General features: G+C 39.8%; 1 long non-coding RNA gene across 1 annotated transcript; it reads left to right on the forward strand.

Moving 5' to 3' along the window:
* Positions 1-1,933: 1,933 nt before the first annotated feature.
* On the forward strand, positions 1,934-17,878 carry LOC121524250. Its single transcript, XR_005993103.1, has 3 exons — positions 1,934-1,974; positions 3,336-3,400; positions 17,734-17,878. It is a non-coding gene; the product is annotated as an uncharacterized LOC121524250 (long non-coding RNA).
* The last annotated feature ends 1,748 nt before the right edge of the window (positions 17,879-19,626 follow it).

The following is a 19,626-nucleotide window of genomic DNA, read 5'->3' on the forward strand; positions in this document are numbered from 1 at the left end:
TATTATCTTGTATCATAGATTTTTTAAATACCCTTTGCATTGCTTGTCCTGTATCAACCTTCAAACTTTTCCTTAGATTTTCTTCTCAGATCTGCACTCATTCAATGAGTTCAAATGTCCTTGTTTGCCCTTAAACTTTAATAAGTTTTTATGCTGCAAGAAATCTGATAAAACGAGTCTAGCTGAAAGATGTGCTCTATTTCTGTTTAATTCTGTTGAACATGAAAGTCAGTAGGCCATTTTTTAAATTAATAAAATGTGTTTCCGATGTGCTATGGCATATAAATTTAACATCAGGTTTGACGTCATGCTGTCATATTTGGAAACCTGGCAGCAGGTGTTGAGCTGCTACTTAACTTTGCAGGACCACAGATGTTAACAAACTTTCCCCACAGCTGTGATTGGCTGTGACTTGATTCAATGAAAAAAACATCTCTGCTGAGACAAGCACAGGGTGCAGCAAATTGCTACGAAACGGCCACTGGTGTGAGTGCCGCCGTGAAATACACACATTACAGCACACTTCTTTGGCTGACAAGATCACCCAGGACTGACACAGCGGTAATGGCCACTCCAGGCCATTACTTCAGTGAACCCCGGGGAGAGCAGACAGGCTGGTAAAAACATAAGAGCAATAGAAAAGCTAAGTGAGCGTGGGTAGGGCGAGAGAATATAATACTGATATTTTTCCTAAATCGATTGATGACTGGGTAAATGTCCAATTAATCTGCTTTATGATAGCAGGATGAGCTGTGCAGGATGAAATATGTATGAGGGTCCTTCAGACGGCTCTGTGTTTAAAAATTCTTTTCATCCTACACCCTGAGGAAGTTGGGCAGATTAGCGCGCTGTGTGCGTCTGTGCATGTGTATTGTACCTCCTGCTCAGACCTCTAGGAAGCTCTCACTCGGGGATACAAGCTGAGAGGAGTGGGCGTCACTCCCAGAATCACACATAAACATAAACATCAGCATAAACATGCATAAATGTCCACATGAAACACTTGGTAATGCAAACATTGGCACAAAAAACACTCAAAACCTCACCTCATGTAACTGCAAAGACTGCTGTACCTGTAAAACACACCACATGTTACACAATATCTTCAACACATAAACAAACACACACAGCTGAGAGGCTCAGGCCAAGTGATCAGTCGATCCTGATTTCATCTAAAGCCAATAATGGGAGAGGATCCAGACACTGTGGGCATGCTAATCATTGTGTTTGGTTACACACACCGCTATCTCCCCTGAGCTTACAGCTGCCGCACACACTTGTGTTTTTCTGTGCATGTAGTGAGTTAACCTGTTTGTATTGGGGCAGTATGGCTGTTGATGGGGGCACTGCATGTGGAGGCTATATAGACTGTAAATGTGCATGCGTTACTGTACATTGTAGATCTAGTTCCACTTCACTTCCACTTGAGCACTAACCTGACACACCAGATGGATTTTTTTCACACATCCATCTGGTAAACCACTCATAGACGGCGTTTGGGAAAGGGCAGAGCTTTAAAAAAACGCTCAGAGGGTGACTGGATGAACGTTGTGTCTTTCCCATGTTCTTTCCCATCAGAGCCACAAAACACATAACCTAGCTCCTACCGAGGAGTAAACTCCGTTAGAGCTGCACAACGCAAACCATGGCAACTGTACGCATGTCGGTACACGACATTTGTCATTTTTTTTTAAAAGAAAACAACTCACTGCTGTTCATTGTTCTTCTTTTAACGAAGAAATGTTGTCAAGTTCTGTTAAAACTGGTGCTTTAGCAGCATCCACGCTAATGTCTTCTGCCATATTTACACCAGTCTCTTGTTGCTGCTTGCTTACATCATGACTCCGCCACGCCCCTCGACGCTGATTGGTCCTGTCACTTTCTAACTGGACCCAAACGACTCAGACAGGAACTTTGCAAGATGGATTCACCAGTGAGAAACACGGAAACGGGCGTATCCATCTGCTTTACAAGGTTATTAGAGCACATGGCATGCTTATGTATTACTGTATCATGCTTTGTTTCATTTAGCGGGGTACCATAAAGCCAAGTGATGCTTCAAAGGTACTTTCAATGAACATTTGTATGTTAGAGTTCCAGTAGTCTTACGTTCACATGCATGAGGTTTGCAAAAATGCAAATATTGCAATGAATGTGATTTGCTTAGCTGACGTGAAAAAGTTGTATTATTTATACAGGACAAGATACAAGGGAGGCTGGTGCATATACACCGTTTTTGTTGGTTTTTATGGTACTTTATAGTTTGAGAGATTGTTAATTAAATTACGCAAGTTCTGGCCAGGCAGATGTTGGCATAACACAAAAACATCAATAATTCCTTGATCAAAACAAAGCAAAATTAGGTTAGGAAACAGTAGCCTCCTCACCCTACTTTTTTTGAGATGTGTTGCCACCGTCAGATTTAAAATGAGCTCATACTTTTCAAGTAGATATACCATGCAAAATGTAGCTTGGCTAGTTATCAGCCAGAAGAACAATAAAGCGAAAGCCATTAACTTACTAGGTGAGATACTTCCATTCAGCTCCTCAGGTTGGGATTAGTTTTCCTAATTTATCTTCAGAAGGTTTAAGAAGGTCTGTAAACACCAGCATTTTGTAAGACAGGGAACTCTGGATGGGGAGTGATGCAGGCTGCAGGCAAACGTGAATAGGTTTCTTCAATCACAAATGCCCTTAAGAAGTGTTGTAACTAAGTACCGCTCTTGATAACAGTTGCTTTCATGTTCATTGGCATGGGCTCTCAGTTTGCACAACTTCACCAGCAGTTAACTCTGGATTTCTCCTGCTAGAGAGACTCCACTGAAGTGTATCTCCCCAACTTTCTCACTGCTGAGTCTCCATCTGTAGAAATGGTCCCTCTGTGTACTCAGCTCTTAAAAGTATCCTCTTATAACCACAGTAAAGGGCATTCCATCATCACTTGACTTTAGATCACTCATTTTAGTTGTACTTTAGCTTTGTTTGTTGTATCCTCTGTCAAAGCTGCAGATCTAAAGAGCTGATCAAGAGATGGCGATATGCTAAGGCGGAGCAACACATGGCTTGTAGACAAAGCTTGCATTGCCAATTAGTGCCAAAAAAAGAGGCTTTTTGGGTAAAATAATATGCTTCTAGAAATTTTCAATATAGCATACAGTTGAGCCAGCATTGTTTTTTGGTCCATTTTTACCTAAAACTCGCAAATTTATGCAAAGCAGCTGTACCCATCTGACTTGATATTTTTAAAAAACCTTTCCTATAGATCCCTTACTTTTGAGCTTCAAAATTACTTAACAATTCATCATAATAATCTCTTACTCTGCTTGTTTTTACAGTTACACCTGTTGCTGGTACTTTCATACCTTGTGTAGAGGCTGTGGATGTGTTGATGCAATCTCGGGTAAGGTGCACAATTGAAATTTGAAGTTTCACAACTATAGAAAGTTCTTTAGCTATGCCATCTTTTAGATTATTTTATCTGGATAAAAATGTCTTGTGCCTTATGTTGTTTGTTCTAAGACGTCTGTGCTTGACTGTATACACTTCTGTGGGTATGTTTGTGGTGCAGCTGTGCATGTTTTATTACTGTATTAGGTGTGCAGTGTTTCCTAACGCAGTGTTTCCATAAGAACGAAATAAAGATTTTCCATTAAGGCTTGTATAAAAGCATACAGCATGAACAGAAGAGATAGTAGGAGAGTGACAAACACTAAGAGACTATCTAGAGCTGTGTACGAGAAAAATGGAGACTTTTCTCAGTAATAGCACTGCTGGAAATCATGATTGTTCAGTGAGGAGACAAATCCCAACCTGTAATTATGGTGATTTATAAACAGCCGCCCTACCCTTAGAATCATACTTCAAGATATAGTTTTTGAGGCTTTTACTGCACATCACATTTTAGAAGCATGTAATTCCAATCTACTCTCCCCATTTGTTTGTTTAGCACAATACTGCAACATAACAGGAGTTTCTGATATCAAGAAAGAACATCACACCTGATCGAGTGTGCATTTATCTCCCCTGACCTGCTGTTTCAGCTGAATTAAGTCAATCATAGTGCAATTGTACGACACGGTGAGAGTTCTGATCAGTGAGCCAGAAACACTCAGATTCTCTGATCCTCTTATCTTCCCTCCATATTTATAAATCCAACATATTTCTCTGCTTTTTATTCCCTGAGTTCTGCTCTGTCAACTTCAACATGCTCCAGAGTTTCTTTTCTGCATGTTGTGCAAGAGTGCGTGTACGTGTCTCCAGTTGGGAAAAGCCATGATGTCGGCATTAAGCTTTAATTTCCATGGAAATAGGCTGTGGGAGAGTGCACGGAATGAGAAGGGAATTTGGTTCACAACATGCAAACATGCACACACAAGCAGTCTTCTTTGACTGTTTCATTAATGCTGTGTCAAGCTACAAGCTGCCATTTACAATCCTTCCTGTTTTTTAAAATCATGAGTTAACTGCATTAACTGTGATTAGCCACATTTTTTTGGAATGCTTAGTTCAATTTAGCTAGTCACACTCAGACCTGATTAGTGCCTGACCTGTTGAATCAAGAAATCCCTTAAACAGAACCTTTCTGACAAAGTGAAGTAGGCTAAAAGATCCCCAAAAGCAACACACAAAGCTGCATTACCCACCAATGGGGAAAATTTGGAACAGTGATGAACCTTCTGAGAAGTTTCCAGCCTATAAAAAATATTCTAAGAGCAAATTAACTACTAATCCAGGATGCCACAAAAGAATCCAGAACAACATCTAAGGACCTGCAGGCCTCATTGTAGTCAGTTCAGTTCAAGTTCAGTGTTCATGATTCAGTAATAAGAAAGAGACTGGGCAAAATTGCATTCATGGGAGACTTCCAAGGTGAGAACCACTTGAAAACCACACAACACATCTTGATGATACCCAAGACTTTTGGGAAATTGTTCTGTGGACTGTTGTGACAGAAGTTGAACTGTTTGGAAGAGAATTTCATTAAAAGACCATCATCCTAACAATCAAACATGGTGGTGGTGCTTTGCTTCTTCGGGACCTGGAAGGCTTGCCATAATTGATTGACCCATAAACTCTATCTTTAAATACTGAAGGAGCATGTCCAGCCATCAGTTTGTGATCTCAAACTCAATCGCACTTGGGTTATTTAGCAGGACAATGATCAGAAACACTGGCCAACAAAAACTGGCCATTCATGCTCAAAAATCATCAAATGTGGCTGAATTAACCCCTTAAAGCCTGAAAACACAAATTATAGCCAGATAATTCTATTTTTTTGGAAGTGAAATGTTTATTTCACTCTGCAATGAAATCCCCCCAAAAAACTAAATTTCCAAAAAGTTTGATATATATACTTTTTGTATCTCATTTGATACATTAGGTGTTTTTGGTAACTGATAATCCACTTGAGGGCATTTTAATCATTTATCAGATTGTATTCAGAAGTTTTTTTTAGTCATTTATGATAATATTGATTAGTTAGAGGTATTATAAAAGTATGTATCAAATATGATACAACAGGCGTTAAGGGGTTAAAACAATTCTGCAAAGGAGACTAGGCCACAATCATGTGGTACACTCATTGCCAGTTCTATTTCAAACTAATTTGTTTTTTTTTTGTAGTCCTAAAACAGAGGACTATTAAATGACAGAGACGAGCTCCTGAGTTCAATTCAGAAACTCCTCTTCCTCAACAACTGCGTGAAAATTTGAAAGAATATGGCGCTTAAATTATTCAGAAGAATCATGTGTGCTGGCAGCATAATCATAACTACCTAAAAGACCTGCTACATGCTTGAGCTGCCTATTACTCTACTTAAATCGAAGAGAATAAACCAATCCTAGACACCCTTTCAGCACTGTAGCCAGGCTGACAGACAGTCACAGCTCCACTGAGCCCTGCATTCCTTTATCTCTTAGCTGTGATGAATACATGGGCTTTTTAAATGATAAGATTTTAAAAATGATGACCCAGATGTTGATTCATCCTTGATCTCTGTTACAGCAAACTCAGCTTTAAAACCACATAACCACCTACAGTGTTTCTCCCAAATCAATATTCAAGAACTCACATCAATCATCTCATCATCTAAACCAGTGGTTTTCAAACTTTTTTTGCCCAGGGCACACCAAAAATCAAGCTGACGTCTCAAGGCACACCATATTAATGTCCTTGCAAAATAGTCTTTTAGCATGTGTAGCAACATGTCCAAACTGCATGCAATGTAAGCGAGTGCCAGCTACAACATTAGTTTGGTTACAGAGTTTCCTTTTGCAGTATCCTGACACTCTACAAGTGATGCAATGCAGCTCCCCAGGTTTATTCCAAGTCACCCTGTTCCTATTTTCTCTCTGTTGCTCCTATTAAGATGGACAAGTAACAAGGGAAGAGGTTGCACAGAGGATGACAAGGAACCAGGAGTGTCCCACCAGAGGATATTCTTAATTTTCTTCCACTTTCTCACTCCCTAAACTTGATAGATTGTTTTTCCAAAATGGAGTGTAATGCATGGACATTCTTTATAACCACTTATGAAATATTAAGATCTGACTTGTGCTAACATGGAGACAAAACTATGTGGCTCACAGCTGTTAGAGGCCTTGGTCCACTCTTTGCAGCTATAACAGCTTCAACTCTTCTGGGAAGGCTTTTTCCACAAGGTTTAGGAGTGTGTTTATGGGAATTTTTGACCATTCTTCCAGAAGCGCATTTGTGAGGTCACACACTGATGTTGGACGAGAAGGCCTGGCTCTCAGTGTCCGCTCTAATTCATCCCAAAGGTGTTCTGTCGGGTTGAGGTCAGGACTCTGTGCAGGCCAGTCAAGTTCATCCACACCAAACTCTCTCATCCATGTCTTTATGGGCCTTGCTTTGTGCACTGGAGCACAGTCATGTTGGAACAGGAAGGGGCCATCCCCAAACTGTTCCCACAAAGTTGGGAGCATGGAATTATCCAAAATCTCTTGGTATGCAGAAGCATTCAGAGTTCCTTTCACTGGAACTAAGGGGCCAAGTCCAGCTCCTGAAAAACAACCCCACACCATAATCCCCCCTCCACCAAACTTTACACTTGGCACAATGCAGTCAGACAAATAGTGTTCTCCTGGCAACCGCCAAACTCAGACTTGTCCATAAGATTGCCAGAAGGAGGAGCGCGATTCGTCACTCCAGAGAATGCATCTCCACTGCTCCAGAGTCCAGTGGCGGCGTGCTTTACATCACTGCATCCGACGCTTTGCATTGCGCTTGGTGATGTATGGCTTGGATGCAGCTGCTCAGCCATGGAAACCCATTCCATGAAGCTCTCTATGCACTGTTCTTGAGCTAATCTGAAGGCCACATGAAGTTTGGAGGTCTGTAGCGATTGACTGCAGAAAGTTGGCCACCTCTGCGCACTATGCTATGACCCCACTCCGTCATTTTACGTGGCCTACCACTTCGTGGCTGAGTTGCTGTCTTTCCCAGTCGCTTCCACTTTGTTATAATACCACTGACAGTTGACTGTGGAATATTTAGGAGCCAGGAAATTTCATGACTGGACTTGATGCACAGGTGGCATCCTATCACAGTACCATGCTGGACTTCACTGAGCTCCTTAGAGCGACCCATTCTTTCACAAATGTTTGTAGAAACAATCTGCATGCCTAAGTGCTTGATTTTATACACCTGTGGCCATGGATGTGATTGGAACACCTGATTTCAATTATTTGGATGGATAGGTGAATACTTTTGGCAATATAGTGTATGTCATTGTTGACAGGATGTGTGCCACAGTCTTTTAAAGTAGCTGTAATTAAACCTTTACTCAAGAAGCCAACACTTGATTCAGGCTCCTTAGTTATTTGTAGATCCATATCCAGTATTCCTTTCATTGCTAAGATCCTTGAGAAAGAAGTGGCCAATCAGTGACTTTCTTCAAAATAACAGTCAATTTAAAGACTTTCAATCAGGATTTAGAGCCCACCATAGCACTGAAGCTGAATTAGTTAAAGTGTCTAATGATCTACTGTTAGCCTCTGACAGAGGTCTTCTCTCTGAACTTGTTTTATTAGATCTCAGTGCTTCATTTGATACTATTCATATCGTGTTACAGAGACTTGAGCAATTACTTGGAATTACAAGAGTAGCCTGAATCTGGTTTAGCTCATATCTCTCAGATTGATCTCAGTTTGTACATGTCAATAATAAGTCTTCTAGTTAGCTATGGTGTTCCTCAGGGTTCTGTGCTTGGACCGATTCTTTTCACCCTTTATATTCTTCCTCCAAGTGACATTATGAGGAACCATGCTATAGATCTTCATTACTATGCTGATGATACCCAACATAAAGCCAGATGATAAAACTCAGCTATTTAAACTAGAAGCATGCCTCAAAGACTTAAGACCTGCTCGCTTGCGTTTGTTTCTGAAACTTTTAATTGTGACAAAAATGCAACAAAAAAGAAAGGAAGAAATCAGGAAGGGAGCAAATACTTTTCACAAGTCTTTATAGCATTCTCTTGTTCTTAAAAGGAAAAAAACCCTTTCATAAGAAATATGATGCAGAAAATGTAAAATAACACCCAATTTTTGGTGATACAAAGAATGGTTAGGAAGTATTTTATCTTCAATCAAAAAGAGATTACCTGTTCCCCCAAAAAATGGTGCTGATGGAACGGTCTTGACAAAACGCAGTCTCCTAAACTGTGTTTAATTTAAACTGGCTCCATAAGAGCCTTCTCTAATATCCCTCTCACACCTGGGGCCTCTGCCGCCACACTAAAATGACTCAGATGCTGCCTGGTAGGCATGCAAAGTACCCTCCTGCAGACAGTCATGTAATAACATGGGCAAACATAGAGACATCTGCACATATAGGGTATAAAGAGATGAGCTTTAATACTGCCAGTGGCATCTGATGTCATAAAGGGGATCAACATTGAGAAACAGGGTGAAGGGTGTATCTAGGTTAGGTGATAAGATATTTGGGTGTTAATAAACAAGTGATTAAGCTTTGTGTGGGAGCAGGGTGAAGGACAGAGGAAAGGTTGTGGAGTAAAAACGAGTGGACAAGCCTTCAAAAGTCTGGCATAAACAAAAGTAGAGAAGCAGGACTTTAATATTCATAACCCAGCACCAGACAGGCCTGTCGCTTTCATGTGCACAAGGAAACAAGAGAGGACGGTAGGGAGGAAGAGAGAGAGAGAGAGGGGGATGAGAGAAAAGATGAGAGAGAGCGATAAAGGCAGTAAATGAGAAATGGGGAGGTGAATAAAAGTTTACCATTAAGTTTGAATATGGGGCGATTTCAAGCTCAATTACAGCACACATGAAAGCCTGTCACGTCCTCCATCCTCTGTTCTTTGTCTTTATCCGCCAATTTTTGTATCCATCCATCCCTTGTCATCCATAACACCCGCTTCCCTCTCCCTCTGCCTTAAACCCTTGCCCCCTGTCCTTTCCTTGACTTTCTCTTGTTTTATCTATTCTCTTTATTTTCTAACTCTGTGGCTTTCAGCCTGTAAAAAGAGCAACAGTCATAGCATGAATAGAGCCAAACCCAGTCGACAGCATCTTTGAAGATCAATCCTAATAATGAGATGTCCTTGATTTGACTTGCTGAAATTCACAGGTAACTTGCAATGGAAAGTGGGAGTCCCATCCCAGCCGGTATTTCAAACATTTTTCCCACAACATTCTTTTCAAAGCAGCGGGAAGATGCTTCGTTGTTGTAATTGCCTTTCTAGCATAATGGCTTCTCAAAGATAAAGTTGAAGTGAAGGATTTTTAAGGTACCTCAGTGGATTTCTTGCCTCATGGCTGAACTCTTCTTGAGTTATTGTCCAAGTTAGCTTTTCCGATTCCCACCCTTGATACTTTTATCCCATCTGTTGTCCTTCTGCTTCCACCCATCTTTATCTGATCCCCATCCTAGGGCATTCTTAAACTTTAACTATTTAAAAAAATGCACCAATAGTTTGACTGAAAACCATCAGGAAATGACTCAAATGTGCATGAAATATTACAGAAATTCTCAATTACATTGGAGTTTTAAATGTCCTTAGACTGACTTTCTTGGTTGGTGATAAATCTACAGAAAATTAAGAAATACTCTTTAGGAGGTTGGGGGCTCATATTGGATCAAAAAGCTATATTTAACCCTCAATACTGTGTCCATAATTGTCATTTTCAGTGTTAACAAATACCTCACTTCAGTGTGACAGCTGACAATAAAGATGATTTGTTAGATTAATCTCCCGTAGCACAAAACCACCATCCACACTGAGAGCACAGAGGCAATAACCATGCAGTATCATTACCAAAGATTAATAGGGCTTTTAATATAGTCATTAAACCCCAGTCTGAAATATGGATCACGGTTGTCAGCAGATACACTTTTCTGTTCTGTTTCAAGATGTTTTGAGGCTCCTTTGGGTGCCAGAGTTATAGGTGCTGCCGGAGCTATCAGGAGGTAACAACATCCTTTGGCATTTACACTTCACTGGGTTTAAAGCGAGGAGGGCTGAGCTTCTCTGCTCTGTGGCAAAATATTAGGGATGCAGTGTTTACTTTCATAGATCATAGTTCCTTTCAGTTCAAATGTTTCATTTATTATATATAAAGAAAACCTCTATTTCCATTTTAAGTTTCTTATTTTGAGAATAGTATGCAGATGCTGCTACCTGAAAATAGAGCAGACAGAGGTGACTTTTGGTGCCGGTGACTTTTGGTTAATAACCAACCATTTTTTTAGGGAGAAACCAAAGGAAACTAAAAGAAAATTTAACAAGAAAGTCGAATACCAAGGATGGGGGGAAAATGGGCAACCTAACAAGAAGAAAAACATGAACATTACATGTGCCAATGCTTAGAGGGGTGGTCCTTGGTCCTTGGAGTCTAAAGCCTGATTTATGCTTTTGCGTCACATCGACGATGCGCCTTCGTTGACCATTCCAAGTTCTGTGTCGAGGGAGCGCGTCGCTCTGCAATTCACCGCCATGTGGGGGTGTGGCTGTGTGTGTGTGTGTGTGGTTTCAGAGGGTCACATCCGAATCCTTGTTTATCTTCTGGTCACAGTAAACAGTGGCGACCGAGGTGGAGCAGATGTGTTTGGAGTTGGAGCTCATCGATATCAATGAACAAATTCTTTTGTTGCAAATGTTATTTACCACACTGGTTCACCCACTGAGGGACCTGGATGAAGAAATGACTTTTTGAGCAGACCAGTCATAGCCCTTGGGACGTGTAGTTAGGGTTTTTTGGAGGTGCACGTCAGGCTACGGCATAGGGGTCCTCATTGACGCAGAGGCCTGTGCGTAGCTACGCCGTCGACACAACACAACACAGAAGCATAAATTAGGCTTTACTAAACTCTTGTGAGGCCTGGTTGTTGACTGATTGCCAGAGTTGTGACTAGACTCCTTTGTGACAACTTCTCTTCAGTGCATCTTTAAGTATCGTTGGCAAGGCTGTGTGTCTAATGATATCGTCCTCAGGAGAGCAAGGATGGGAAGAGAAAGCTGCCTGATACTGGAACGGCTGCCTTTTTATGGTCACCTTATCCAGCTCACTGTATACTGGGTGCCCAGGACCTGGTGGGCTGGTCCAGACGCTGTAACATGCCTACATACCACAAGGGAGCAGCTAGGAGGGGATACCTGGAGAGATGGGACATGGGCCTGGCACAGGCCTGGAGGTTGGCCATCAGAAGCTGGAGCAATACAGGACCAAGGTTGACACGGCAAAAGTGCTGAACCGGCATATTCTCCCATACCTGACCTGACCTATGAAATGGTCTTGAGTGAAAAGGGGGCGCCAGCTGTCCATCCCTGATCTACTTCAATCCAGACTACCTCCAGGCAATTCAGACTACTCATTGACAGAGTGACAAGGAAAGAGAGCACAGGTACAGGACACATTAAAAAACTAAAGAAGAAGAAAGTAAAGGCATGTCTTCCCATCTTGCCCCTTGAAAGTGTGCAGGCTCAGAGTGCTCTATTCACTGTCCTCCTCTACAATGAAGGCATAAAAGCTCAAACATAATTTTTATGAAAAAAACGTTGTGAAAGAACGGTGTACCAAATGCAGCAATCCAATCCTTTATGCCATGTGTCAGAAAAGCATCCACCAAGAAGCACAGCGAGTTCTGCATTCAGTGTTCCGGTTAGATTCTGATAACCAGTTCTATTCTGAGTCCAATTTCTATTTCTCTTATTTGGTGAACACTGATGCCATCAAATTTCTTATCTAACTTTAATCTCCTCTTGCCCTTTTAATAACAATACCATTATATGAAACACTCATTTACCAACGTCATCAGTAGATCATTACAGATTCTATCAGCTGGAGATAATTAATGTTATTCTATAACAGCAAAACTAAAAATGATGTCTGGTCTCTGCATGTGGCTAAAGATGGCTTGTGCATGAAAAAGAAATAATTACCCATTAGTGGACTTATCACCACTTATCAGTGGTGACTCATGTCTCCAGAAATATCTGATCACACCACATCAATCTGAGAACATCTCCCAGTTTAATCCCAGGCCCATTAATTCACTCTGATTTTATGATAGAAATGAAAAAGGTTCTGAAGAATTTTGGTAAGTTGTTAGAGAAAGACAAGGTCTCAAGGTAAGATGCCAGCAAATATCTTCAAGTTTAGAAACATAAGTTGAATCAGTTGCAGATGTCCTTGCTGAGCTTTATTAGATTCAACAAGAATGCAATAAGTGGAAGTATTTCTGGACTTTAATTCAACATAATGCTATTAAAGCACAGCCCTCCTTCACTCTTGAAGGTAGTTATTGCTTTGTACACAGGCACATAGGACCTCAGGTGGTAGACAAAGCATTTTGAATTTAAAACAACCCACACCTCAGTCTCCAATTCAGATAAATACAAGATTTTCTTTTTAACTTTAGATTAAAAAAAGTTGACTCAAAGCATATTCATATCAACAGCCTGGAGGAAGACTATGTGGATTGACCATTATTTTCTAAATAGTTTCTTAGTTTTGTGCCAATCATGCTTTCCTGCTTGAAGGCTCTTTGCTGATCTACTCCTGACCTTAGCTTAAAAGTGCAGAACCAGTCTGATTATTTGAGTCCCTTTTTGTTTTTAGTTTTTAGTTTTTTTTAAGATTATTGTCTGGGTTTTTTTGTCTTTATTGGATTGGACAGCTGAAGAGGGACAGGAAATATGGATAGAGACAGCAGGGAAAAATATGCATCAAACAGCATCAAGATCAGGACTCCAACCTGCAACCAGTAAATTCTATGTGTAGCTATTTAAGTTTTATCCTATACTATCTTGGCCCTGACTGGTGTCACAGCCTTAATTCAGGTCAAGTACATAACCTTAAAGTGATATTCATGCTATTTGTGAAGTGGTGTTGTAGGGGGTACTTGTCAATATTAAGTATTTAAGCAAAAGGAGATATTGGTCAGTACATTCTTTTTAAGGAGCAGGGAAGCTAGATCACATGGCTATGAAGACAGGGTTGTTTGCTCCACATATTTTTGCTAATTTCTGAGAAAAATCTGAGCTAAAAAGAATCATGTGGAAGATATTCACAAAACTAAGAAACACCCAGCCACTAAAAGCTGAAGCTAACAAGCATGGACAAAATTTCACTAAACATCTGAATTTCTTGGAATATTTCCTTTGCAACATCCTTGCAAATAGCCTAAAATTTCAAAGAAATTATCTTAAATTTCAGAGAAAATTCAGACACATTTTTAAAGTATTCCATAAAAAGTACCCCAAAATTACTTCAAATATTTCCCAAATGTTTCAGTGAAATTTTATCATGAAGTATCATCATACCAATGAAGATTTCCCCCACAATTGCATGTAAATACCTGAATCTTTTCAAGCGAATTTCCCAGATTTTTAATGAAAATTCCCTTTAAAATTTCTTATCAAAATCAAAGATTACAAATACGTTTCCAAAAATTCCATCAAAATTATTTAAAAATATTTAAAGCAAATCTCTCCTGAAATTCAAATCTAATTTCCAAAAATTACCTATAAATTTCACAAATTCCCATGAAAATGCCAAAAAATTTCAATGCAAATTTCCCCCAATAAAATCCCTCAATACAACAATCCAAAATATACAGATATATAATAAAATCCCATTATTGACAGAAAAGTCCCTCATACATCCAAACAAATTCAATAAAAATTCTTGAAAATTTGAATGCAAATTTCCCCAAAAACTTAAAATCTAATTTCCCCACAAGAAACAAGTGCATTTCCCAAATTTCCAAGAAAATGCCTGACAATGTCCAAACAGTTTTCCACAAACAGCTGTACAATTCCCCCAAATTCCCACAAAAATGCCCCCAAAATTAAAGCAAAATTCCCTTTTAAAACCTCCAACAGAATGCTCCAAAATAGAAAAACATAAGTCCAAAATTTCCATGAAAATGTCTGACCAAGCAACCAAAATTTCTGAACAAATTCCCTTAAATTTCCTTGAAAATGCCTGGAAAAAGGTTTACAGCCAATTCACCCAACATATCAAGTAAATGTCTTAAACTTCAATTAACATTTTGGACCATTATCTCAAACATTTTAAAGCAGAAATTACTGATATATTGTAAAATCTAATATCTGCAGGGTCTGTGCATTTACCTTGATGGCGATTTAACCCTGTTTTTACAGTTATCTCCCCTGACTCCGACGACCCCACTTGCATAGCCACATAGCTTTGCTTCTGTGCTGGCTCTCTGACGGGTCTCTCCTTAAAGAGGCCAGCATCTCCTGTGACAATTCTACTTATTATTGACATGTACGTCATACAAACCCTTTTCAGAAACCCTGCACTATCACTTTCATTGACCCTGTTTCACCTGTAGTATCTCTGGACCTTTTTGACAAGGATTTAAATGTTGTATTTTTCATATATGAAAGCTGCAGCAGAATTCCCCTCGGATTTGAAGAGCCTGGTGATATTTCAACCATGCTGCACCAGTAAAGACAAGACAACAAACACTGGAAAGAGAGAAAGGCTGCCAGCTTAGACCTACTTGAAGGGAGATCAGTCAGAAAAATCAATAATTGTGTTGGCAGAACTGTCAAGTGAAAAGATAGGAAAAATGGAAATTGTGAAAAGCCTTAGTTAAAAAAAACTATATAAATACCAGCAAGAATAGGAGTAAATTAATGCAGATCAAAAACTGAAAAAGGATGCAACACAATAAGTATCCAGTAATAATTCTGCACGAGTGTTTGTGGTTCAGATTAAGGTTTAGTGTAAATATTTGCTTGGTCACAGAAGCTTGTTGTTTCAATGCCAGACAAACCATAACAGCTACTGTAGGATCTGCTTCTAGCACAAACATTATCAACTAAAACAAAGTGTTTGTGGCAGAATAAGATTTTGTCCAACTTGTTTACTTTCTGTTTTCTATTTCAGATAAATTACATGGCTCACACTTCAGTCAGAATACAGTAGATAACACCTGTGCTTATCTGACAGAATTATCCTGTATGTTTATACACATAATATTATTATAATATTAGACCTAATCTTCACATACACAAAACAATTCTATACTGAATAACAGTTACATACATAATATCTCATATCTCATTTGCTGGATGTGGTTGATAATGTCTAACATTCCCTTTCTCAAAGATTTACCATGCCATTATCTTGTTTGTGTGCATGATGAGGTATGTCCCTGGGCTGATGTCAAGAAAATGCAAAATCTTCTAAATCTCCCTGTTTTCATGAACAATCACTGGTGTTATCTTGATCCCTTTGCTCTGCCTGTGGGGCAAGACATGTGCATGTGTGCTGTAACTGCCTTTTTAATATCTTATCTTATTTTAATTGCACAACTAATGCTAAATTTGGTTAAATGAAGTTTGTGTTCATGGTTAGAGTCAGTGACGACATTTTTTAGATTCTGAATTTCCAGCGTATTTTGCCTCACATAAAGACTGATCATGGTCTGCAAACTCTAGTAGCTACTGCTCCTTCACGCCTAAGGGAGCCTGTTGAGGTGGTTTAGACATCTAATGAGTTTGCCACCTGGGTGCCTCCCTTTTGACCCAGACCCAGAACTCTGTTGTGGAATATATATCTTCTAGTCTTAAGCCATGCAGTCAACATTTCTGATACAAATGGGTCGTCCCTGAGAGCTCAATGACTTCCAGTCTGGTACTGTGATGGATACAACCTTTGCACTAAGAGGGTCTGTGAAATTTCTTCCCTGCTGGATATTCCACCGCCAACTGTAAGTCAAATTATTAGAAAGTGGAAGCATTTAGGAACAACAGCAACCCAGCCACGAAGCGGAAGACCATGAAAATTACAGAGCAGGGTCAATGGCTACTAAAGTGCATAGTGCGTTTAAGTTGCCAAGTAAAAACAAAACGCCCTGCTGATGTCATTACTGAAGAGTTCTGAACTTCTACTGGCATTAATGTGAGCACAACAACTGTGGCAGGGGCTTCAGGGAACAGGTTTCTGTGGCTGAGTAGCTGCATGCAAGCCTCACATCCCCAAGTCCATTGCCAAGTGATGGAGTGGTGTGAAACCAACCGGACTGTTGAGCAGTGGAAACATGTTCTCTAGAGTGACAAATCACCCTTCTCTGTTTGGCAGTCAGGTGGTTGAGTCTGGGTTCCAGCCAGGCTGCATTGTGCCAGCTGTGAAGTTTGGTGGAGGACGGATGATGGTATAGGGCTGTTTTCAGGGTTTGGACTAGGCACCTTATCTCCAGTGAAGAGCAATCTTACTGCTCCAGCATACCAAGACATTTAGGACAATACTCTGTTTCTAACTTTGTGGCAACAGTTTGGGGAAGGCCCTTTTCTATTCCATCATGACTGTGCCCGGTAGTCAAAGCAAGGACTTTAGAGACATGGTGTAATGAGTTTAGTGTGTTAGAATACAGAGACCTGACTCAACCCCATGAAGCACCTTTGGGATGAACTGGGGTGTAGATTTTGAGCCAGGCATTCTCAGCCAACCTCAGTGTGTGACCTCATTAGTGCACTACAGAATGAAAATCTGGATGCATTCAACTATAGAACGTGACTCTTTAAAAGTATAATTACAGAAAGTCTGTTTCTCTCAATCATTAAGGGTGGGGCAAGTGCACAAATGGTTGGTCCTAGGCCCATTAATTCCACCTACGATCCTGTACTTTGTTTTAATACAGATAATGTAGTGTTGGTGCATGCTTGTTTTGCAGATTTGGAATTGCTTAAAACAACGTTGACACTGCCTTGCTGCAAAACAAGTGCAGTTATACCTAATGTCATTAAAAACCTTAGCTGTTTACTAATTTGTTTAGTTTTTCATTTATAATCAATCTTAAAATCATGTTACATTAGAGCAGAGCATAGCAGCAACAACAAAAGCTTATTTTCTTTTTCCTAGAAAATAACTTGATTGGCTGCAATGATTTTGTTGCAGGTTGTGTCATGTGATCTGTAGAGTAGGGACTCCATCTCTGTCTTTCAGGTGTATTATTTTGTTGAAGTCAAACCCCATCTCCACCCCCTTGACTGAGATTACAGAGAAACAGCTGACACTGTATGACTGATGACCTCTATCTACCTGTCCGTCTTTCTGTCTCCCTCCTTCCTCTTCAGATCTTATTGGATGAAAACTACCAACCTCATAAACCACTTTCTCTTCAGGAGTCGGCTCAATAACAATGTCTGTCAACATTGTACACAATCAATCAATCTATCAGTCAACCAAACAGCCTTTCACTCTTACATTATGCAGGACGAGTCTCATTCAAGCGATTGACAAACATTGCTCTTCACAATCACTGACAGACGAGCCGGTTGGGGTTCTGAGTTTCCCGCAGAGCTACCTGCAGAGGCGTGACTCACAGAGCTGCCTCTGTGACAGCAGGGGGGATGGATTCTCCACCAAATGGCAGGTACGATGGGTTGTGTAATGGTTGCTGGATTTTGATTTTGACTTGTTACAACATGCATGCAAGCACCCTGCACAAAATAGCTTGATTTTTACATTTCCTTAGTTTTGTGATCAATTTCCTCCTATTTTTTCAAGAAAAAAAAAGATAGTTTGATTGTTACATTTTTACTGCCATCTTCTCTAATTTGTTCCTTTTGTCTGTCTCCATATGAAGGAATAAAAGTGTATTTTACAAAGAAATATATTCATGCTTAATATTGATTGAATGAGTTTGGAGAACCCATCAGGGAGACTTTGGAGAGGTCAAAAGATGACTGAAAGGAAGCATAAACGCATGTCAAATGCTACATTAATGCTGATGATCATACATCACATAAAAATAAAATATATTTGCAGCCTTTGGGCACTTTTGAATGATTGATGAAGCCACATATTCCCTGAAAGTGGAGAATTTGCTTTCACCTTGCTGCAAGAGGTTGGTTGTGGGTGTTGCTTCATCTGCACTATTTGAATTTGTTCAAAAGTGCAGATGATATCCTTCCAGTTTCACAAATTCCCTGGAGGCTTCTTGTTTTCTTTCAAGCAAATTCCAGACATCTATTTCTGAAAAGTTTGCATTTATAACCTCCTACAGTCACACATTAACAACAGTATACAGCTAAGGGCAGTGTTATGATCCTGCTTTTTGAATACTAACATATTGAATCCTTTTTATTCTGGTTGCTCATGGATCTACATTCATGAATACAACACACAGGCTTGAACAGACCTGCAGGCACACTCTCATGCACATACACACCTAACCTCTCTTTATATAGACACCATGACTCCTGGTTTTAATGAGGACTCTTGGCTGCTTAGTTACATTGTTAGAGGTCTTCCAGTGAGCTGATTAGTGTTTCACTCTACCTACAGCTGAATTAATTCAATGATGGTCTGAATTATTTCCTTCTTTCACAATCCTGGTAATTTTACCACAGTTTTCATGACAGGAGGCTTAGGTTTATGAAGAAGATATTCTCAGCTCATGTCTCCTCACAGCGGGGGGCTCATCCATTTTACATGTAACATGAGAGAAGATGTGTGTAAAAGTGTCTGGAGATGCTTCAAAGCTGAAACCAACATTATTTAAGTAATTATCAAGGTAAGGCATGCATGTCTTCTCAGCAAAAACATCCTATTTGGATTGGTTTGAAGAATTTATTTCTATATAATCACCAAAAAAGTGTTTTCAGTGAAGTAGGCATTTTACTTCTAACTCTACAGCTTTATTCAAACACTATTTGAATGGATGACAGTGTCTGCATCATTTTTACGTCTTGTAACAATCACATAAAATGGATTCAGCACATTTATGTGCACTGAGTTACAGTTTTATCTTTATTAGTCAATTGACCTTGACTACTCTACTTGTCCCAGTATAATGCACAGCAGGAGAATTCATTTATTGAAAGGAGCATGACTAACCACTATAGTATGCCGAGGAAATTTGATTGTAATGTCCTCCCCAGATACACTATATGCAAAATTGTACTTGGCCGCCTGACTAATACACCAACAGAAACTGTAATGACATTATATTCAACTACATGTACTTTAATATGTTGTTGGCCCACCCTTTTGCAGCTATAACAGTCCCCACTCTTCCTGTAAGGCTTTACACAAGATTTTGTAGGGTTTCTGTGGGAAATGGTGTCCATCCATTCATTTTCCCGGCATCTGCCAAACTTAGAC

Source organism: Cheilinus undulatus, linkage group 16 (assembly GCF_018320785.1).
Source record: "Cheilinus undulatus linkage group 16, ASM1832078v1, whole genome shotgun sequence".
Lineage (NCBI taxonomy): Eukaryota > Metazoa > Chordata > Actinopteri > Labriformes > Labridae > Cheilinus > Cheilinus undulatus.